The following is a 23,080-nucleotide window of genomic DNA, read 5'->3' as shown; positions in this document are numbered from 1 at the left end:
AGGAGCCGCTGCCATGACGACGGACGACCAGAGCACTACCATGGCAGCGAAACAGGCCCAAGACGGCTACGAAGCGAGAAGGACGCCCAGCAGGCCCAAGAGAATCATTCAGCCCAACAGAAGATTCATCGGGCCCGGCTGGACCCGCTGACCGCGTCGCCGCCAGCTACTTAGCTCGGAAGCAACGACTGGATCGGCATCCATTGGGATCAGGCAAAGGACGGCGGCTCTCTCTTCCTCACCTACTTCCCTTTCCCTTCCTCCTCCGCAAGAACACATCGATGTATGAATTGATTGAATTCCTGAGAGTGTAATAGATCGATCTGGTACCTTAACATCCTGGTATCAGAGACCACCACCACCACCAATCTCCGCCGCGACACCCTGGAAACTCGTCAACGCGCCCACGCTCGGCAAGTCCTCGTCGCCGCCATGGATCCGGCACTCAAGGAGTACCTCGACAAGCTCCATCAGGACGCGAAGAGCGACTCTGCAAGCGTCCTCAAGCAGCTGCAAGCGCAGTCGTCGCAGATCGAAGATCTCCTCCGCTGGAAACCCGATCTAGAAGCCCGCTTCACCAAGCTGGAGACCAAGGTCGCCCTGATGCAGGCGACCCCTCCCCAACCAGCCGCACCACCTTCGTCAAGTGGAGTGACGACCCAAGCTCCTCTGCCACCGCTGCTTCAAGCGCGAGGAATACTCCACGGGCCCAGTGGCCACGGCGACGTCGATCTCACCGGGGGGCTTCCGCCGGTGGGCATCGAGTCACCGGCGGCACTCCCGGTCACGGGTACGTCTCAGCACCTCACAATCGCCCCTCCAGAACACATATCTCCATCGTTTCTCGCCAATTTGGGGCAGAACCCACCCCCCATGAGTTTTCCTCTGTTCACCGGCGAGAACCCGCAACTCTGGAAAACGCTCTATGAGCAATATTTCCAGATGTTCGCCGTTCATGATGAATACCGTGTTCCTATGGCAATTTTGAACTTCTCCGGCCTCGCGGGCATCTGGCTCCAATCAGTTCAGAAGAAACTGATTGGGTTAGATTGGGAGTCGTTTACATCACTACTCTGCACTCGATTCGGGCGTGAGAAACACCAGATGCTCATCCGTCAGTTTTACGCTATTAAACAGCATACTACTGTCGCGGATTTCATCGAGCGATTTGAATCACTGATGAATCACCTCATTTCCTACTCTGAAAGTACTCACCCATATTTTTTCCTGACACGTTTTATCGAGGGATTGCGACCGGACATCCGCGCGGTGGTGCTTGTGCAGCGACCACCGGACCTGGACACGGCTTGTTCGCTGGCCCTACTTCAGGAGGAAGTGGCCGACGGCGACTTGCCTTACAAGCGTTTCTCCAACACCAGCCAAAGGCCAAGCCACACGGCCAGATCGACCCCACCCTCCTTCTTCAGTCGACCAACGACACCTGTGGATGGCTCTGAAGATAGGCGTGGGACCGATGCAGCTCGAGCCACATCTGAAACAAGTAAGATCGCAGCGTTGCGTCAGTTCCGACGAGCAAAAGGGCTTTGTTTCAAATGTGGCGAACGCTGGGGCAAGGACCATGTGTGCCCACCAATAGTACAAATGCACATCGTCGACGAACTGCTTGCCATGTTCAGCCTGGATGATCCAATTGGTGAATCACCTCCTGATTCGCCCGTTTCTGAAGAAGAGAACCTATGCACTATTTCACGTCAGGCAGAAGACGGATCCTCAGACCCAGGTGTACTGCAACTACAAGCATGGGTGCAAGGGCACGAAATACTGCTGTTGGTGGACTCCGGCAGTTCAACATCCTTTATTGACAGTACCCTCGCGGCCAAGCTTACTGGAGCCACTTCCTTGCCGTGACCATGCCGCGTGCGAGTTGCAGACGGAGCTACCATTCCATGCACTCGTTACATACCTGCATGTCACTGGGTCACACAAGGACACGAGTTCCAAACGGATTTCAAAATCCTCAAGCTGGGATCGTATGATGCTATACTTGGTATGGGCTGGCTTCGCAAGCACAGCCCTATGAACATCGACTGGATCGAGCAATACTTGACGGTCACTACACCCGAAGGCCAACTGAAACTGGCTGCAATTTCTTCAAACCAGACACAATGCTCCATCATATCAGCTCCAGAACTGCTCAAAGCTTGTAAACAGGGCTCGATCGCCCATGTCGTACACCTGAATTCTCTGGATGGAAACAGCAAAACTGACACCCCAATACCAACGGAAGTTCTGCGATTGCTGGAACAGTTCACTGATGTGTTTGAAGACCCAAGATGCCTACCCCCGCGACGCGAATGTGATCATAGAATCCCCTTGATGGCGGGAGCACAACCAGTCAACCTGCGGCCATACAGATATAAACCTGAGCTCAAGACAGAAATCGAGCGGCAGGTACAAGAACTACTCGATGCCGGCATCATTCAAAAAAGCTCCAGCCCGTTTTCCTCTCCAGCACTACTTGTCAAAAAGAAAGACGGTACCTGGCGCCTCTGCATCGATTACCGACGACTCAATTCCATGACGGTGGCCAGCAAAGACCCAATTCCTCTCATTGATGAGCTACTGGACGAGCTTGCGGGCGCCAAGTGGTTCTCCAAATTAGACCTGCGCGCGGGATTCCACCAAATCAGAAGGGCAGAAGGCGAAGAGTACAAAACGGCATTCCAAACCCATTCTGGCCATTGGGAGTTCCGCGTCATGCCGTTCGGGGTCACCGGAGGACCAGCTACATTCAACGGCGCCATAACCACCACTCTCCGCCCTGTCAACCGTGTCTGTGCTATTTCCTTCTTCGACGACATTCTCATCTTCAGCAAGACATTGAAAGAGCACATTCAGCACATCAAGCAAGTACTGCAGTTACTTCGAACAGATCATTGGCAAGTGAAGCAGTCCAAGTGCTCATTCGCACAGCGACAGATATCGTACCTTGGACAAGTCATCAACGAACAGAGCGTCTCCACCGACCCCAGCAAGATTCAGACAATTGAGAAGTGGCCAACACCCACTTGCGCCAAGGAGGTGCGCGGGTTCTTAGGTCTGGCAGGGTACTACAGGAAGTTCGTCCAACATTTTGGAATCATAGCTCGGCCGCTCTTCAATCTGCTCAAGAAAAATCACCAGTTTGTGTGGACCAGTGATACACAACAAGCATTCGATGCTCTGAAGCAAAAATTGATCACAGCCCCTGTACTGCAATTACCAGATTTCAAGAAAACCTTCACTGTCGATACAGATGCTTGCGCCTACGGGGTGGGTGCAGTTCTTCAGCAAGAAGGTCACCCCATAGCATACATGAGCAAACCCCTCGACCCCAGGAACAGAGGACTATCCACATATGAAAAAGAATGCATGGCGATTCTTATGGCCATAGAGCAATGGCGCCCCTACTTGCAGAATGAGGAGTTCATCATCCGGACAGATCAGCGAAGTCTTATCCACCTCGATGACCAACACCTCTCCACCCCGTGGCAGCAGAAAGCATTCACTAAGCTCCTGGGTCTGCGCTACAAGATCTGCTATCGCCCAGGCACTACGAACTCTGCTGCAGATGCTCTGTCACGACGAGCACCTGATGCAACAGCGACAGCAATTTCAGTTTGCAAACCAGTGTGGTTGGATGATATCGCAGCAAGCTATGAGCACAACCCACAAGTTCAGAAGATTATCAGTGATCTCAAGCGACGACCGGACCCCAAGCAGCGCTTCGCCATGCGCGACGGTCTACTGTATTTCAGAGACAGACTCTGGCTGGGTGGTTCTCCCATCCTCCAACAGCGCGTGCTCCAGGCCTTCCATGACAGTACAGTGGGTGGCCACTCCGGCGTGCCCGTTACCTATCGCCGTCTCCGCCACCTCTTTGCCTGGCCAAAGATGAAGGAGCACACCAGACAGTACGTTCAGTCCTGCTCAATCTGTCAGCAGGCCAAACCAGAGCGTGTGCGCTATCCTGGCTTGCTCGAACCACTTCCAGTTCCAGACGGCGCATGGAAAGTGGTAACCATGGATTTCATCGACGGACTACCATCATCAGGCAAGTTCAACTGTATCCTTGTTGTGGTGGATAAGTTCACGCGCTACGCGCACTTCTTGCCCCTCAGTCACCCTTTCACGGCTGCCAAAGTCGCTCACTCTTACTTGGAGAATGTGTACAAACTACAGGGGCTGCCCGAAGCTATCGTATCCGACAGAGATCCAGTATTCACCAGTAGCTTCTGGCGCGAGCTGTTCAAGACAATTGGCACTGAACTCAACATGAGCACGCCATACCACCCGCAAACTGACGGGCAAACGGAGCGTGTCAACCAGTGCTTGGAAATTTATCTCAGGTGCTTCACACACGCCAACCCACACAAGTGGCATCAGTATTTGGCCCTTGCAGAGTTCTGGTACAACTCCAGCTTCCATTCTGCACTGAACACTTCCCCCTTCGTCGCGCTCTACGACCACGAGCCTCGCCATTGGGGAATCGAAGCTGCTTCCACTTGCAAGATCCTACAGCTCCAAGACTGGCTAGAAGAACGAAAGCACATGCAACAGGTCATCTCGGAGCACCTCCACCGCGCTCGCAATATCATGAAGGTCCAGGCGGACAAGAAGCGTACCGAGCGTTCCTTCCAGGTGGGCGACTCCGTCTTCGTCAAGCTTCAACCTTACATCCAAAAAACAGTGGTACGCCGCTCCAACTACAAGCTCTCCTTCCGCTACTTCGGCCCCTACAAGATCATCCGCGTCGTCAACCCCGTCGCCTACGAACTCGAGCTACCCGCCGGCGCCAAGGTCCACCCCGTCTTCCACGTGTCCCAACTTCGCCGAGCTCTCTCCCCCACCACCCAGGTCGAGACGGTGCTGCCAGTACCCACAGACGAACCACTGAAGCCGGTGGAGATCATCGACACAAGATGGCGCCAAACCCCGCAAGGCCGGCGAGAACAACTACTCGTGCGCTGGTCAGACCCGTCAATCATGGACGCCACATGGGAGGAAGCCAAGGCCACGCGCGAATGCTACCCCGCACTACTGGCTTGGGGACAAGCCACTTCTCAAGGAGGGGGGGATGTCAGCGCCACGACGAGCAAGCAGAGCAAAGGAGCCGCTGCCATGACGACGGACGACCAGAGCACTACCATGGCAGCGAAACAGGCCCAAGACGGCTACGAAGCGAGAAGGACGCCCAGCAGGCCCAAGAGAATCATTCAGCCCAACAGAAGATTCATCGGGCCCGGCTGGACCCGCTGACCGCGTCGCCGCCAGCTACTTAGCTCGGAAGCAACGACTGGATCGGCATCCATTGGGATCAGGCAAAGGACGGCGGCTCTCTCTTCCTCACCTACTTCCCTTTCCCTTCCTCCTCCGCAAGAACACATCGATGTATGAATTGATTGAATTCCTGAGAGTGTAATAGATCGATCTGGTACCTTAACAGATGCCCGCTGCAAGGTTTGTCTAAGTTTTCTTCTACTTGCATATCTGAGAGTTAAACTCGTGATTATGCAAGGCTTGAGTTAAATTTTCAAATCAAACAGGGATTTGAGCAAGCTTGATTTTGGTTAAAAAATCCCACCCTGTTCCTGCAATCACATGTATGTTAATGATATCTACAATATTTGAGAATTATCTGTTTCGACTCAAGAAATGTCAGACTTCTTTTAGGAACATTTCCTCCACAAAATGGTAAATTATATGCGAGTCGGCATCCCCGAAACCCAGCCCAAATCCCCACATATAACCTCACTCCGGACGAACCCTAGACCCAAATCTCTAGACAATGCCATGTTGAAAGATAGGCTTGCGAAGATTCGGCTCAAGAATTCCTGAGGGTACTTCTGTCTTTATTATATTTGTTCTCACACCTTAGGCGTTGTGTTTTCCCGCCGCAACGCACGCGTCGACCCGCAGTCTCATATTAAGTGAACCAGAAGCGGTACATGCGAGAGAAAAGAAAAACAAACCCAACCACCAGCACGACCCTTCCTCTCGATCCCATCTGGACCTTTAGTATTCTCGGGATATATCTGATTATGAAGATGTTCCGTACTGCTCTGGAGCCGACAACTTTTTGGACTGCTCGATGTTTATAACCAATGAGACTACTTTTTTGGTTGTTGGCTGGAGGCTGGAGCTATCACTATGACTGAAATTTTCTTTTCACCAAAGTAAATTTATATGGTCATCAAAAACCAACGATAGGTCAACACTTGTCAGCAGTTTGCAATTTGTATTACAGTATGCGTAAGCCAATGGTCAGACATTGTTGTTTTAGTTAGGAAATGTAGAAACGTGTTCATGATTTATGTAGATTGGACAGTCCCTTCAAACTGCAGTATTCGATCTTGAGCGGACAATCGAACTATATGTTTCCTTATAGAAAATTGACTATATGTTCCATGAATTGACTGATTAGTTTGGCCCGATCAGATTAAACTAGGTCTTGATTTGAAGGTCCAGTTAGGGCAGCTGGTGCTGGTTTGTTTGTTGTAATACTAACTATGCTATTTAGACAGAGACATGTGGTCTTTCTCATTCCTCGACATTTTCCTTTGCTACCAAGATTTTTCATTCTAAGTTGTGGAAAAACGGATGTAGCATTCCTTCTACAAGTTGTCATGAGCTGGGACATAGAAGAAGAGAGCCGACAAGAAGTTGCACAGCGGTTCGCTCTGGTGTCGCTGCCAATGGCGTTGCGCAAAGTGCAGATTGCAGGCTAGATGCGTACGAGTCCGTCCCTACGTCCACGATGTCGAAGCATAGGAAATCAAGTCAATTAGATAGTATATCTGGTTATGAAATTTGTCTTTTGTGTACGCAGTTTTGCCATTATTTTGTAAAAGCTTTGAGTTTTTATAATGTAATTGTCTTACTAATAACACTTTTAATCAATTCGTGCCAAGGCTAATAGCCAAGTTATGCACAAATTGTTCATGTTTCCTTGATGACTGCTATTGTCAGAAGATTTTTTTCAGCATTTAAGTAATACTGATCCCACTTTCAGTTATGTATGCAAAGGCCAGTAGAAAGGTAATGACTGCTCCTTGCTGGATGGATATTTCCTATTTCCAGGCTTTATCTCATTCTGCTTTTCGCACCATGCTGATTTGTGAACGAGAACCTACATGATCATCCACCCTGATTTGTAATTCGTAGTCACATCCAGACACTCAGGTATGCAATATGGTTTTGCTCTTTTTGTGTGATTGTCAGCACTCCCCGCTGTTTCTTACAATCAGAGAAAAACGAAAGGAGATTTCATCTACAATGGATGTCTTTCTCCCAGGCATATGTAATTCCGCTGCTCTGATTGCCATCTATCTTTGATGGCGACGCTGCTCTACCTCAACGCAGTCCAAGTCTACGTCCACCAGGTACGGTGCCGTGAGGAAACACCCAAGGTAAATGTGTGCGCGCGCGCTAATATAGATTAACTACAGATATGTACATCGATCCCATGAGTGATCACCGTGTAAATCAGCAGCAGCCAGCAGTACACGAATTTCGCTTATAAATACTAAAAATATTAGAATTACTTGACTTTGAAAACAATATTCTGGTTGAATTTAAGGTGACCAGCATATACTTAATGCTTTAGTTTAATCTTTCAAAGTGGAAGTTTAAAATATTTATGTTAGATTTTATACGGTGGAGAAATTATTTGATTATAAATTATTATGGATTTTTAAATAACTTCTAATTTTAAATCCATATTGATAAAAGGCACTCAAAGTCAAAAATAAATGCAACATAATTTAGATTATAATTATGTATTGTTTGGAATAACCATTAGGAGCTGCCCAAACTAGCAGAGGATGTTTGAGAAAGGGCTCGCAGGGTTAATACGCCGACATGGTCGACCAATGGACGATGTGGACGCTCCGACAAGGTCGAGCGAGCGGCTAAGCTTAGCCGTGCGGAATGTTTTGAAGGCCATGGACGGCAAAGGCAATAATAAGTGGCAATACAAATGGACGTGTGTTGAAATAGAGGGTATGAATTTGTGTAGGTCTTGAGTCATGCTTACTGTAGGAAGGAACATCTGATATTTCTTTTTCACACGTTGCATCACACAGTTTTTCCAAAGAGCAAAATATGAAAGTGATTAATCAGACTAATCCATGCACCACTACTCTTCCATCAAATGAAGGATATCAGGGTGATTTCTTGATGTCCAAAATTCATGCTTCGAGAAATGATAAATGGATATAAGAAATGTGAGTAATGGCATGTGTAGCAGGTTTTGCGATTTTTTTGTCCGTTGCAACGCACGGGCATTTGTACTAGTATGAGAAACATTAGTACCGGTTTGCATATGAGCCGGCACTAATGCGTCCATTTGTGTCGGTTCAAATGACTAGGCGGGAGGAGACCTTTAGTACCGGTTCATTGCGAATCTTTAGTACCGGTTCGTGCCACGAACCGATACTAAAGGTGCTGACAGGCGCTATTTTTAGTCCCACCTCGCTCCCCTAACAAGAATTTTGTTGGGAACGTAGTAATTTCAAAAAATTTCCTACGCACACACAAGATCATGGTGATGCATAGCAACGAGAGGGGAGAGTGTTGTCCACGTACCCTCGTAGACCGACAGCGGAAGCGTTATCACAACGCGGTTGATGTAGTCGTACGTCTTCACGATCCGACCGATCAAGTACCGAACGTACGGCACCTCCGAGTTCTACACACGTTCAGCTCGATGACGTCCCTCGAACTCCGATCCAGCCGAGTGTTGAGGGAGAGTTTCGTCAGCACGACGGCGTGGTGACGATGATGATGTTCCACCGACGCAGGGCTTCGCCTAAGCTCCGCAACGGTATTATCGAGGTGTAATATGGTGGAGGGGGGCACCGCACACGGCTAAGAGATCTCAAGGATCAATTGTTGTGTGTCTGGGGTGCCCCCTTGCCCCCGTATATAAAGGAGCAAGGGAGGAGGAGGCCGGCCCTAGGAGGGGGCGCACCAAGTGTGGAGTCCTACTAGGACTCCCTAGTCCTAGTAGGATTCCACCTCCCATATGGAATAGGAAAGGAGGAAGGGAAAAAGAGAAGGAAGGAAGGGGGCGCCCCCCTTCCCTAGTCCAATTCGGATCAGACCAAGGGGAGGGGTGCGGCCACCCTTGAGGCCCTTTTCCTTCTTTCCCGTATGGCCCAATAAGGCCCAATACGTATTCCCGTAACTCTCTGGTACTCCGAAAAATACCCGAATCACTCGGAACCTTTCCGAAGTCCGAATATAGTCGTCCAATATATCGATCTTTATGTCTCGGCCATTTCGAGACTCCTCGTCATGTCCCCGATCTCATCCGGGACTCCGAACTCCTTCGGTACATCAAAACTCAATAAAACTGTCATCGTAACGTTAAGCGTGCGGACCCTACGGGTTCGAGAACTATGTAGACATGACCGAGACACGTCTCCGGTCAATAACCAATAGCGGGACCTGGATGCCCATATTGGCTCCCACATATTCTACGAAGATCTTTATCGGTCAGACCGCATAACAACATACGTTGTTCCCTTTGTCACCGGTATGTTACTTGCCCGAGATTTGATCGTCGGTATCTCGATACCTAGTTCAATCTCGTTACCGGCAAGTCTCTTTACTCGTTCCGTAACACATCATCCCGCAACTAACTCATTAGTCACAATGCTTGCAAGGCTTATAGTGATGTGCATTACCGAGTGGGCCCAGAGATACCTCTCCGACAATCGGAGTGACAAATCCTAATCTCGAAATACGCCAACCCAACAAGTACCTTTGGAGACACCTGTAGAGCATCTTTATAATCACCCATTTACGTTGTGACGTTTGGTAGCACACAAAGTGTTCCTCCGGTAAACGGGAGTTGCATAATCTCATAGTCATAGGAACATGTATAAGTCATGAAGAAAGCAATAGCAACATACTAAACGATCGAGTGCTAAGCTAACGGAATGGGTCAAGTCAATCACGTCATTCTCCTAATGAGGTGATCTCGTTAATCAAATGACAACTTAAGTCTATGGCTAGGAAACATAACCATCTTTGATTAACGAGCTAGTCAAGTAGAGGCATACTAGTGACACTTTGTTTGTCTATGTATTCACACATGTATTATGTTTCCGGTTAATACAATTCTAGCATGAATAATAAACATTTATCATGATATAAGGAAATAAATAATAACTTTATTATTGCCTCTAGGGCATATTTCCTTCAGTCTCCCACTTGCACTAGAGTCAATAATCTAGTTCACATCACCATGTGATTTAACATGAATAGTTCACATCACCATGTGATTAACACCCATGGTTCACATCGTCATGTGACCATCACCCAAAGGGTTTACTAGAGTCAGTAATCTAGTTCACATCGCTATGTGATTAACACCCAAAGAGTACTAAGGTGTGATCATGTTTTGCTTGTGAGATAATTTTAGTCAACGGGTCTGTCACATTCAGATCCGTAAGTATTTTGCAAATTTCTATGTCTACAATGCTCTGCATGGAGCTACTCTAGCTAATTGCTCCCACTTTCAATATGTATCTAGACCGAGACTTAGAGTCATCTAGATTAGTGTCAAAACTTGCATCGACGTAACCTTTTACGACGAGCCTTTTGTCACTTCCATAATCGAGAAACATATCCTTATTCCAGTAAGGATAATTTTGACCGCTGTCCAGTCCTAGATCACTATTGTACTCCCTTGCCAAAATTAGTGTAGGGTATACAATAGATCTGGTACACAGCATGGCATACTTTATAGAACCTATGGCCGAGGCATAGGGAATTACTTTCATTCTTTTTCTATCTTCTGCCGTGGTCGGGTTTTGAGTCTTACTCAATTTCACACCTTGTAACACAGTCAAGAACTCTTTCTTTGACTGTTCCATTTTGAACCACTTCAAAATCTTGTTAAGGTATGTACTTATTGAAAAAACTTATCAAGCGTCTTGATCTATCTCTATAGATCTTGATGCTCAATATGTAAGCAGCTTCACCGAGGTCTTTCTTTGAAAAACTCCTTTATGCTTTGCAGAATAATTCTACATTATTTCCGATCAACAATATGTCACTTACATATACTTATCAGAAATGTTGTAGTGCTCTCACTCACTTTCTTGTAAATACATGCTTCACCGCAAGTCTGTATAAAACTATATCCTTTGATCAACTTATCAAAGCGTATATTCCTACTCCGAGATGCTTGCACCAGTCCATAGATGGATCGCTGGAGCTTGCATATTTTGTTAGCACATTTAGGATTGACAAAACCTTCTGGTTGCATCATATACAACTCTTCTTTAATAAATCCATTAATGCAGTTTTGTTTATCCATTTGCCAGATTTCATAAAATGCGACAATTGCTAACATGGTTCGGACGGACTTTAAGCATCGCTGCGAGTGAGAAAATCTCATCGTAGTCAACACCTTGAACTTTGTCAAAAACCTTTTTCCGACAAGTCTAGCTTTGTAGATAGTAACACTACTATCAGCGTCCATCTTCCTCTTGAAGATCCATTTATTTTCTATGGCTTGCCGATCATCGGGCAAGTCAACCAAAGTCCATACTTTGTTCTCATACATGGATCTCATCTCAGATTTCATGGCCTCAAGCCATTTTGCGGAATCTGGGCTCACCATCGCTTCTTCATAGTTCGTAGGTTCGTCATGGTCTAGTAACATAACCTCCAAAACAGGATTACCGCACCACTCTGGTGCGGATCTTACTCTGGTTTACCTACGCGATTTGGTAGTAACTTGATCTGAAGTTACATGATTATCATCATTAACTTCCTCACTAATTGGTGTAGAAGTCACAGGAACAGATTTCTGTGATCCAATAAGGGAGCAGGTACAGTTACCTCATCAAGTTCTACTTTCCTCCCACTCACATATTTCGAGAGAAACTCCTTCTCTAGAAAGGATCCATACTTAGCAACGAATGTCTTGCCTTCGGATCTGTGATAGAAGGTGTACCCAACTGTCTCCTTTGGCTATCCTATGAAGACACATTTCTCTGATTTGGGTTTGAGCTTATCAGGATGAAACTTTTTCACATAAGCATCGCAACCCCAAAATTTTAAGAAACGACAACTTTGGTTTCTTGCCAAACCACAGTTCATAAGGCGTCGTCTCAACGGATTTTGATGGTGCCCTATTTAACGTGAATGCAGCTATCTCTAATGCATAACCCCCAAAACGATTAGTGGTAAATTGGTAAGAGACATCATAGATTGCACTATATCCAATAAAGTACGGGTATGACGTTCGGACACACCATTATGCTGTGGTGTTCCAGGTGGCATGAATTTGTGAAACTATTCCACATTGTTTTAACTGAAGGCCAAACTCGTAACTTAAATACTCTTCTCCACGATCAGATCGTAGAAACTTTATTTTCTTGTTACGATGATTTTCTGCTTCACTCTGAAATTATATGAACTTTTCAAATGTTTCAGACTCTTGTTTCATTAAGTAGATATACCCATATCTGCTCAAATCATCTGTGAAGGTCAGAAAATAATGATACCTGCTATGAGCCTCAATTTAAATATGTTATTTTTCAAACTATCACAAGCATTTGGTCTTCATTGAACTCTATGTGTATAATTTGTGGACTCAATACGAGTCTTCACCGGTTTCGGACGAGAACTCATCAGTTACACGGGCACTTCATTTTTGTCTTTGATATTGCTTATTCAAAAATAATTGACAACTAATTTCTATTGACAGCTTATTTCCATTCAAGCAAACATGTCCGGCGCTTGGTAGACAGGAGCTACTACTGTCCCGGAGCTGAACTAAACTGCGAGGAGATAAGTCATTATGTTTCATGGCTTGAGGATCTTCATACTGTCAAGACAAATTTTCTTCCTGCACTTAGAAATGTTAGTACTCAAAACGTGCGACCAATAGTGATGTTATTGAACTACGGTCACATCTATTTAGGAATGATGGTAAGATTTTTACTATTTGTCCTCAGTGCATCTTTTGCATACATATTTTTTTGCTAAACTTTCATTGCTAAGTATATTAATTAAGTACTATACGATGTTCTTCAACAGGGACTCCCAATGACAGTTGTGCCTCAGGGGATCGAGACTAAAGGTCGCATGTCAATTGTTAGCTTACGACCAAGATATCCTGCATTGCACATGAATGCATTCAGGATTTCTAGAAGCGATGAATGCTTAATAGTGAAAGATTGGAGGAAAATTGTTAACGATCACAGAGAAGTACTAGGGGGCAGCAATGAGAAGCGCAGCCCACGATTAGGAGACAGGTTCATCTGCATGCTCCAGTATGATGAATCAGGAGAGCTATACATGTTCTATGCTATTTTACCAGAGAGAGAGTAGCTAGCAGGAGTGATTTAGCTAGTTCATGCTGCTCTTAGTACATGTCCTTTCATGTCCGTGTTCTTCGTTCTGAACTTAATCTCAAAGAGTGATTTGCTTTTGTGGTGTTATATATGAACCCTTATAATATCATGACAATCATGTTGAACTCGATGATATTTTTGCTTCTGGTACAAGTGAATGTTTCTTCTTTAAGCTACTGTTGGTGGTGATTAGATAGCGGTAAGGACTATGATGATTAAATTGTTGGAAATATGCCCTAGAGGCAATAATAAAATGGTTATTATTATATTTCCTTGTTCATGATAATTGTCTATTGTTCATGCTATAATTGTGTTATCCGGAAATCGTAATACATGTGTGAATGCATAGACCACAACGTGTCCCTAGTAAGCCTCTAGTTGACTAGCTCGTTGATCAACAGATAGTCATGGTTTCCTGACTATGGACTTTGGATGTCATTGATAACGGGGTCACATCATTAGGAGAATGATGTGATGGACGAGACCCAATCCTAAGCATAGCACAAAGATCGTGTAGTTCGTTTGCTAGAGCTTTTACAATGTCAAGTATTATTTCCTTAGACCATGAGATCGTGTAACTCCTGGATGCCGTAGGAGTGCTTTGGGTGTGCCAAACGTCACAACGTAACTGGGTGACTATAAAGGTACACTACATGTATCTCTGAAAGTGTCTGTTGGGTTGACACGGATCGAGACTGGGATTTGTCACTCCGTATGACGGAGAGGTATCTCTGGGCCCACTCGGTAATGCATCATCATAATAAGCTCAATGTGACTAAGGAGTTAGCCACGGGATCATGCATTACGGTACGAGTAAAGTGACTTGCCGGTAACGAGATTGAACAAGGTATTGGGATACCGACGATTGAATCTCGGGCAAGTAATGTACCGATTGACAAAGGGAATTGTATACGGGATTGATTGAAGCCTCGGCATCGTGGTTCATCCGATGAGATCATCGTGGAACATGTGGGAGACAACATGGGTATCCAGATCCCGCTGTTGGTTATTGACCAGAGAGGCGTCTTGGTCATGTCTGCATGTCTCCCGAACCCGTAGGGTCTACACACTTAAGGTTCGGTGACGCTTGGGTTGTAGAGATATTAGTATGCGGAAACCCGAAAGTTGTTCGGAGTCCCAGATGAGATCCCGGACGTCACGAGGAGTTCCGGAATGGTCCGGAGGTGAAGAATTATATATAGGAAGTCCAGTTTCGGCCACCGGGAAAGTTTCGGGGGTTATCGGTATTGTACCGGGACCACCGGAAGGGTCCCGGGGGTCCACCGGGTGGGGCCACCTATCCCGGAGGGCCCCATGGGCTGAAGTGGGAGGGGAACCAGCCCCTAGTGGGCTGGTGCGCCCCCATGGGCCTCCCCTGCGCCTAGGGTTGGAAACCCTGGGGGTGGGGGGCGCCCCACCTGACTTGGGGGGGGGGGAAGTTCCCCCCCTTGGCCGCCACCCCCCATGTAGATGGGATCCCAGGGCCGGCGCCCCCCAAGGGGCCTATATAAAGGGGGGAGGGCTGCTGCACCCTAGTCCCTGGCGCCTCCCTCTCCCTCCCGTGACACCTCTCCCTCCCGCTTGCGCTTGGCGAAGCCCTGCCGGGATCCCCGCTACTTCCACCACCACGCCGTCGTGCTGCTGGATCTCCATCAACCTCTCCTTTCCCCTTGCTGGATCAAGAAGGAGGAGACGTCGCTGCTCCGTACATGTGTTGAACGCGGAGGTGACGTCCGTTCGGCGCTCGGTCATCGGTGATTTGGATCACGACGAGTACGACTCCATCAACCCCGTTCACTTGAACGCTTCCGCTCGCGATCTACAAGGGTATGTAGATGCACTCCTTTCCCCTCGTTGCTAGTAAACTCCATAGATGGATCTTGGTGATGCGTAGAAAATTTTAAAATTCTGCAACGATCCCCAACAGTGGCATCATGAGCCAGGCCGATGCGTAGTTACTATGCACGAGTAGAACACAAAGCAGTTGTGGGCGTAGATGTTGTCAATTTTTTTTGCTGCTACTAGTCTTATCTTGTTTCGGCGGTATTGTGGGATGAAGCGGCCCGGACCGACCTTACACGTACGCTTACGTGAGACAGGTTCCACCGACTGACATGCACTAGTTGCATAAGGTGGCTAGCGGGTGTCTGTCTCTCCCACTTTAGTCGGAACGGATTTGATGAAAAGGGTCCTTATGAAGGGTAAATAGAAATTGGCATATCACGTTGTGGTTTTACGTAGGTAAGAAACGTTCTTGCTAGAAAACTATAGGAGCCACGTAAAAACTTGCAACAACAATTAGAGGACGTCTAACTTGTTTTTGCAGCATGTGCCTTGTGATGTGATATGGCCAGAAGATGTGATGAATGATATATGTGATGTATGAGATTGATCATATTCTTGTAATAGGAATCACGACTTGCATGTCGATGAGTATGACAACCGGCAGGAGCCATAGGAGTTGTCTTTATATTTTTTTGTATGACCTGCGTGTCATTGAATAACGCCATGTAAATTACTTTACTTTATTGCTAAACGCGTTAGCCATAGAAGTAGAAGTAATCGTTGGCATGACAACTTCATGAAGACACAATGATGGAGATCATGGTGTCATGCCGGTGACGAAGATGATCATGGTGCCCCAAAGATGGAGATCAAAGGAGCAAAATGATAATGGCCATATCATGTCACTATTTGATTGCATGTGATGTTTATCATGTTTTACATCTTATTTTCTTAGAACGACGGTAGTAAGTAAGATGATCCCTTATAATAATTTCAAGAAAGTGTTCCCCCTAACTGTGCACCGTTGCGAAGGTTCGTTGTTTCGAAGCACCACGTGATGATCGGGTGTGATAGATTCTAACGTTCGCATACAACGGGTGTTGACGAGCCTAGCATGTACAAACATGGCCTCGGAACACACGCAATACACTTAGGTTGACTTGACGAGCCTAGCATGTACAGACATGGCCTCGGAACACGGAAGACCGAAAGGTCGAGCATGAGTCGTATAGAAGATACGATCAACATGAAGATGTTCACCGATCTTGACTAGTCCGTCTCACGTGATGATCGGACACGGCCTAGTTAACTCGGATCATGTTTCACTTAGATGACTAGAGGGATGTCTATCTGAGTGGGAGTTCATTGAATAATTTGATTAGATGAACTCAATTATCATGAACTTAGTCTAAAATCTTTACAATATGTCTTGTAGATCAAATGGCCCACGTTGCCCTCAACTTCAACGCGTTCCTAGAGAAAACCAAGCTGAAAGATGATGGCAGCAACTATACGGACTGGGTCCGGAACCTGAGGATCATCCTCATAGCTGCCAAGAAAGATTATGTCCTAGAAGCACCGCTAGGTGAAGCACCCATCCCAGAGAACCAAGACGTTATGAACGCTTGGCAATCACGTGCTGATGATTACTCCCTCGTTCAGTGCGGCATGCTTTACAGCTTAGAACCGGGGCTCCAAAAGCGTTTTGAGAAACATGGAGCATATGAGATGTTCGAAGAGCTGAAAATGGTTTTCCAAGCTCATGCCCGGGTCGAGAGATATGAAGTCTCCGACAAGTTCTTCAGTTGTAAAATGAAGGAAAATAGTTCTGTCAGTGAGCACATACTCAAAATGTCTGGGTTACACAACCGCTTGTCTCAGCTGGGAGTTAATCTCCCGGATGACGCGGTCATTGACAGAATCCTTCAGTCGCTTCCACCAAGCTACAAGAGCTTTGTGATGAACTTCAATATGCAGGGGATGGAAAAGACCATTCCTGAGGTATATTCAATGTTGAAATCAGCGGAGGTGGAGATCAAAAAGGAACATCAAGTGTTGATGGTGAATAAAACCACTAAGTTCAAGAAAGGCAAGGGTAAGAAGAACTTCAAGAAGGACGGCAAGGGAGTTGCTGCGCCCGGTAAGCCAGTTGCCGGGAAGAAGCCAAAGAATGGACCCAAGCCTGAGACTGAGTGCTTTTATTGCAAGGGAAGTGGTCACTGGAAGCGGAACTGCCCCAAATACTTAGCGGACAAGAAGGCCGGCAACACCAAAGGTATATGTGATATACATGTAATTGATGTGTACCTTACCAGTACTCGTAGTAGCTCCTGGGTATTTGATACCGGTGCGGTTGCTCATATTTGTAACTCAAAACAGGAACTGCGGAATAAGCGGAGACTGGCGAAGGACGAGGTGACGATGCGCGTCGGGAATGGTTCCAAGGTCGATGTGATCGCCGTCGGCACGCTGCCTCTACATTTACCTACGGGATTAGTTTTAAACCTCAATAATTGTTATTTAGTGCCAGCTTTGAGCATGAACATTGTATCAGGATCTCGTTTAATTCGAGATGGCTACTCATTTAAATCCGAGAATAATGGTTGTTCTATTTATATGGGAGATATGTTTTATGGTCATGCCCCGCTGGTCAATGGTTTATTCTTAATGAATCTCGAATGTGATGTTACACATATTCATAGCGTGAATACCAAAAGATGTAAAGTTGATAACGATAGTCCCCCATACTTGTGGCACTGCCGCCTTGGTCACATTGGTATCAAGCGCATGAAGAAGCTCCATGCTGATGGACTTTTAGAGTCTCTCGATTATGAATCATTTGACACATGCGAACCATGCCTCATGGGCAAAATGACCAAGACTCCGTTCTCCGGAATAATGGAGCGAGCAACCAACTTATTGGAAATCATACATACCGATGTGTGTGGTCCAATGAGTGTTGAGGCTCGCGGAGGATATCGTTATGTTCTCACTCTCACTGACGACTTGAGTAGATATGGGTATGTCTACCTAATGAAACACAAGTCTAAGACCTTTGAAAAGTTCAAGGAATTTCAGAGTGAGGTTGAGAATCAATGTGACAGGAAAATAAAGTTCCTACGATCAGATCGTGGAGGGGAATATTTAAGTCACGAATTTGGTACGCACTTAAGGAAATGTGGAATCGTTTCACAACTCACGCCGCCTGGAACACCTCAGCGAAATGGTGTGTCCGAACGTCGTAATCGCACTCTATTGGATATGGTGCGATCTATGATGTCTCTTACCGATCTACCGCTCTCATTTTGGGGCTATGCTTTAGAGACTGCCACATTCACTTTAAATAGGGCTCCGTCGAAATCCGTTGAGACGACACCGTATGAATTATGGTTTGGGAAGAAACCTAAGCTGTCGTTTCTAAAAGTTTGGGGATGCGATGCTTATGTCAAGAAACTTCAACCTGAAAAGCTCGAACCCAAGTCGGAAAAATGCGTCTTCATAGGATACCCTAAGGAAACCATTGGGTATACCTTCTACCTCAGATCCGAAGGCAAAATCTTTGTTGCCAAGAATGGGTCCTTTCTGGAGAAAGAGTTTCTCTCGAAAGAAGTGAGTGGGAGGAAAGTGGAACTTGATGAGGTGATAGTCACCCCTTCCGACCCGGAAAGTAGCGCAGCGCGGGAAGATGTTCCTATGGTGCCTACACCGACTGGGGAGGAAGTTAATGATGATGATCATGAAGCTTCGGATCAAGTTACTGCTGAACTTCGTAGGTCCACAAGGACACGTTCCGCACCAGAGTGGTACGGCAACCCTGTCCTGGAAATCATGTTGTTAGACAACGGTGAACCTTCGAACTATGAAGAAGCGATGGCGGGCCCGGATTCCGACAAATGGCTAGAAGCCATGAAATCCGAGATAGGATCCATGTATGAAAACGAAGTATGGACTTTGACTGACTTGCCCGATGATCGGCGAGCCATAGAAAATAAATGGATCTTTAAGAAGAAGACAGACGCGGATGGTAATGTGACCATCTATAAGGCTCGACTTGTCGCTAAGGGTTATCGACAAGTTCAAGGGGTTGACTACGATGAGACTTTCTCACCCGTAGCGAAGCTGAAGTCCATCCGAATCATGTTAGCAATTGCCGCATTCTATGATTATGAGATATGGCAAATGGACGTCAAAACGGCATTCCTTAACGGCTTTCTTAAGGAAGAATTGTATATGATGCAGCCGGAAGGTTTTGTCGATCCTAAGAATGCTAACAAGGTATGCAAGCTCCAGCGCTCCATCTATGGGCTGGTGCAAGCATCTCGGAGTTGGAACATTTGATTTGATGAGATGATCAAAGCGTTTGGGTTTACACAGACTTATGGAGAAGCCTGTGTTTACAAAAAGTGAGTGGGAGCTCTGTAGCATTTCTCTTATTATATGTGGATGACATACTATTGATGGGAAATGATATAGAATTCTTGGAAAGTATAAAGGCCTACTTGAATAAGTGTTTTTCAATGAAGGACCTTGGAGAAGCTTCTTATATATTAGGCATCAAGATCTATAGAGATAGATCAAGACGCCTCATTGGTCTTTCACAGAGTACGTACCTTGACAAGATATTGAAGAAGTTCAATATAGATCAGTCCAAGAAGGGGTTCTTGCCTGTATTGCAAGGTGTGCAATTGAGCACGGCTCAATGCCCGACCACGGCAGAAGATAGAGAAAAGATGAGTGTCATCCCCTATGCCTCGGCCATAGGGTCTATTATGTGTGCCATGCTGTGTACCAGACCTGATGTAAACCTTGCTGTAAGTTTGGTAGGAAGGTACCAAAGTAATCCCGGCATGGAACACTGGACAGTAGTCGAGAATATCCTGAAGTACCTGAAGAGGACTAAGGATATGTTTCTCGTTTATGGAGGTGACGAAGAGCTCGTCGTAAAGGGTTACGTCGACGCTAGCTTCGACACAGATCTGGATGACTCGAAGTCACAAACCGGATACGTGTATATTTTGAATGGAGGGGCAGTAAGCTGGTGCAGTTGCAAGCAAAGCGTCGTGGCGGGATCTACATGTGAAGCGGAGTACATGGCGGCCTCAGAGGCAGCACAAGAAGCAATCTGGATGAAGGAGTTCATTACCGACCTAGGGGTGATTCCCAATGCGTCGGGCCCGATGATTCCCTTCTGTGGCAACACTGGAGCTATTGCCCTTGCCAAGGAGCCCAGGTTTCACAGGAAGACCAGACATATCAAGCGACGCTTCAACTCCATTCGTGAAAGTGTTCAAAATGGAGACATAGATATTTGTAAAGTACATACGGACCTGAATGTAGCAGATCCGTTGACTAAACCTCTCCCTAGAGCAAAACATGATCAACACCAGAACTCTATGGGTGTTCGATTCATCACAATGTAACTAGATTATTGACTCTAGTGCAAGTGGGAGACTTTTGGAAATATGCCCTAGAGGCAATAATAAAATGGTTATTATTATATTTCCTTGTTCATGATAATTGTCTATTGTTCATGCTATAATTGTGTTATCCGGAAATCGTAATACATGTGTGAATGCATAGACCACAACGTGTCCCTAGTAAGCCTCTAGTTGACTAGCTCGTTGATCAACAGATAGTCATGGTTTCCTGACTATGGACATTGGATGTCATTGATAACGGGGTCACATCATTAGGAGAATGATGTGATGGACGAGACCCAATCCTAAGCATAGCACAAAGATCGTGTAGTTCGTTTGCTAGAGCTTTTACAATGTCAAGTATTATTTCCTTAGACCATGAGATCGTGTAACTCCTGGATGCCGTAGGAGTGCTTTGGGTGTGCCAAACGTCACAACGTAACTGGGTGACTATAAAGGTACACTACATGTATCTCTGAAAGTGTCTGTTGGGTTGACACGGATCGAGACTGGGATTTGTCACTCCGTATGACGGAGAGGTATCTCTGGGCCCACTCGGTAATGCATCATCATAATAAGCTCAATGTGACTAAGGAGTTAGCCACGGGATCATGCATTACGGTACGAGTAAAGTGACTTGCCGGTAACGAGATTGAACAAGGTATTGGGATACCGACGATTGAATCTCGGGCAAGTAATGTACCGATTGACAAAGGGAATTGTATACGGGATTGATTGAAGCCTCGGCATCGTGGTTCATCCGATGAGATCATCGTGGAACATGTGGGAGACAACATGGGTATCCAGATCCCGCTGTTGGTTATTGACCAGAGAGGCGTCTCGGTCATGTCTGCATGTCTCCCGAACCTGTAGGGTCTACACACTTAAGGTTCGGTGACGCTTGGGTTGTAGAGATATTAGTATGCGGAAACCCGAAAGTTGTTCGGAGTCCCAGATGAGATCCCGGACGTCACGAGGAGTTCCGGAATGGTCCGGAGGTGAAGAATTATATATAGGAAGTCCAGTTTCGGCCACCGGGAAAGTTTCGGGGGTTATCGGTATTGTACCGGGACCACCGGAAGGGTCCCGGGGGTCCACCGGGTGGGGCCACCTATCCCGGAGGGCCCCATGGGCTGAAGTGGGAGGGGAACCAGCCCCTAGTGGGCTGGTGCGCCCTCATGGGCCTCCCCTGCGCCTAGGGTTGGAAACCCTGGGGGTGGGGGGCGCCCCACCTGACTTGGGGGGGAAGTTCCCCCCCTTGGCCGCCACCCCCCATGTAGATGGGATCCCAGGGCCGGCGCCCCCCAAGGGGCCTATATAAAGGGGGGAGGGCTGCTGCACCCTAGCCCCTGGCGCCTCCCTCTCCCTCCCGTGACACCTCTCCCTCCCGCTTGCGCTTGGCGAAGCCCTGCCGGGATCCCCGCTACTTCCACCACCACGCCGTCGTGCTGCTGGATCTCCATCCACCTCTCCTTTCCCCTTGCTGGATCAAGAAGGAGGAGACGTCGCTGCTCCGTATATGTGTTGAACGCGGAGGTGACGTCCGTTCGGCGCTCGGTCATCGGTGATTTGGATCACGACGAGTACGACTCCATCAACCCCGTTCACTTGAACGCTTCCGCTCGCGATCTACAAGGGTATGTAGATGCACTCCTTTCCCCTCGTTGCTAGTAAACTCCATAGATGGATCTTGGTGATGCGTAGAAAATTTTAAAATTCTGCAACGATCCCCAACATAAATAGTGATAATGACGACTACGATGATTTTTAGCTAGCTAGCTAGAGTATATATATACTCATGTTGATGATATGATGCAAGAGTTTTTATATTAATATGATGATGATGAAGAATTATTATATCATTTAATGAAAGAAACCACAGATTAGTTTCAGCTGGATGGATCCTACCTAAGTGATCAAGTATATATATATATGCCATATCCATATATATTATACTTGATCACCTAATTAGGTGATCAAGTATAATATGGATATGGCATATACTTGATCACTTAGCTAGCTAGATCCAAATGCATCCAGTCGAAACTAATCCGCGGTACTTTCACCTAATGATTTAACAACTCATTATAATGTAAAACAATCACTAAATTAAATTGAAAACAGAAAATTAAAGGAAAAATTAAAAAACACGCCCAAACATTTAGTACCGGTTGGTGTTACCAACCGGTACTAAAGCCCTACGCGGACCCGGGCCTGGCTCGTGCCACGTGTTTGCACTTTAGCGCCGGTTCGTGACGAACCGGTACTAAAGGGGGGGACCTTTAGTCCCCACTCTTTAGTGCCGGTTGGCGAACCGGCACTAAAGGCCGTCACGAACCGGCACTAAAGGTCGGTTCTGCACTAGTGTGAGATATGATAATTACTTCAGTACAACTTTTACAGTAGTTGGCGTTTTTTAGAGCCGTTCGTTTGCCTCGATCTAACAGTGCATACATACGTGGTACTCGAAAGTACGCGGATGAAAGTACTCGAAAGTACTAA

Source organism: Aegilops tauschii, chromosome 4 (assembly GCF_002575655.3).
Source record: "Aegilops tauschii subsp. strangulata cultivar AL8/78 chromosome 4, Aet v6.0, whole genome shotgun sequence".
Lineage (NCBI taxonomy): Eukaryota > Viridiplantae > Streptophyta > Magnoliopsida > Poales > Poaceae > Aegilops > Aegilops tauschii.
This window is presented reverse-complemented; position numbering follows the sequence as displayed.